Raw genomic sequence first — 1,731 nt, 5'->3', positions numbered from 1 at the left:
AAAATATCACCATATTTCCCCTTTTCTATTTTAATAAAAAGAAAAAAGGAAAAAGGTTATAACTAATATAAGAAAAACTATATACAAAAGTACAATAACTATATATTATATATATTTATACAAGCAATAAATACCTAAACAATGTCTTAGTGCTGTGGGATGTTCTGTATGTTAAATGTGTTGCTCTGATTGGTTAATAAATAAAACACTGATTAGCCAGTAGCCAGGCAGGAAGTATAGGCAGGACACGCAGAGAAGAGAATTCTGGGAACAGGAAGGCTGAGTCAGAGAGACGCTGCCAGCCATGACAAGCGAGATGTAAGGTACCAGTAAGCCATGAGCCACGTGGCAACTTATAGACTAATAGAAATGGATTAATAAGAACTAGATAACAAGAAGCCTGCCATGGCCATACAGTTTATAAGTAATATAAGTCTCTGTGTTTACTCGGTTGGGTCTGAGCAGCTGTGGGACTGGTGGGTGACAGATTTGTCCTGACCTGGGCCAGGCAGGACCAGGAAAACTCTAGCTACACAAAGCTTTAGGAATTTTTCTAGAATTGCTATTTTGATCTTTTTGTTTGTTTTTTTATGAGACAGTGTTTCTTTGTGTAGCCTTAGCTGGCCTAGAACTACCTTTGTAAACCAGGCTAACCTGGAAATCAGAGATCCACCTGCCTCTGCCTCCCGAGTGCTAGGATTAAAGGCATGTGCCACCACTGTTAGGTGCCATTATAATTTATAAATTATATATATTTATATTAACTTTAAAATGTAAAATGTGGCCAGGAGGTGGTGGTGGCGGCGGGGCGGCGGCGGCGGCAGCGGCGGCGGCAGCGGCGGCAGCGCACGCCTTTAATCCCAGCACTCCGCAGACAGAGCCAGGCAGATTTCTGAGTTCGAGGCCAGCCTGGTCTACAGAGGGAGATCCAGGACAGGCACCAAAACAACACAGAGAAACCCTGTCTCGAAAACAAACAAACAAACAAATGTAAAATATGGTAATGGGGCTAAAATGCTTGCCATGTACTGGCTGGTTTTCTGTGTCTACACAAGCTCTAGTCATCAGAGAGGAAGAAGCCTCAGTTGAGGAAATGTCTCCATGAGATTCAGCTACAGGGCATTTTCTCAATTAGTGATTGATGGGGGAGGAGCCAGCCCATGGTGGGTGGTGCCATCCCTGGTCTGGTGGTCCTGGGTTCTATAAGAAAGCAGGCTGAGTAAGCCAGTAAGCAGCACTTCTTCATGGCCTCTCCTTCAGCTTCTGCCTCCAGGATCCTGCCCTTCCTGAGTTCCTCTTCTGACTTCCTCCAAAGATGGACTATGATCTGGAAGCATAAGCCAGATAAACCCTTTCCTTCCCAACTTGCTTTCTGGTCAAGGTGTTTCATCACAGCAATAGAAATTCTAAGGCATCAATCTAATAAGTCTTATTTTAATGAATATGCTTCTGGGGGAAGGGTTGAGACTGGGTTTCATTGTGTAGTTCTGGCTGTCCTAGAACTCACTCTTTAGATCAGGCTGGCCTCAAACTCAGAGAAATAAATATGCATTCTATTGGTCTGTTCTTCTAGAGAACCCTTATTACTACAGCAGGAATGTGGTGTAACCCCAGTGCTGGGCAACAGAGACATGAGGATCTTAAGGGCGCATCTTCTCGGTAATATCCAGGGTAAGAGAGATCTAAAAACAAACAAAAAACAAAACGAAAAGGTGCATGGCTCCTGAGGAA

Source organism: Peromyscus leucopus, chromosome 14, assembly GCF_004664715.2.
Source record: "Peromyscus leucopus breed LL Stock chromosome 14, UCI_PerLeu_2.1, whole genome shotgun sequence".
Classification (NCBI taxonomy): domain Eukaryota; kingdom Metazoa; phylum Chordata; class Mammalia; order Rodentia; family Cricetidae; genus Peromyscus; species Peromyscus leucopus.
Note: the sequence above shows the minus strand (reverse complement) of the source record.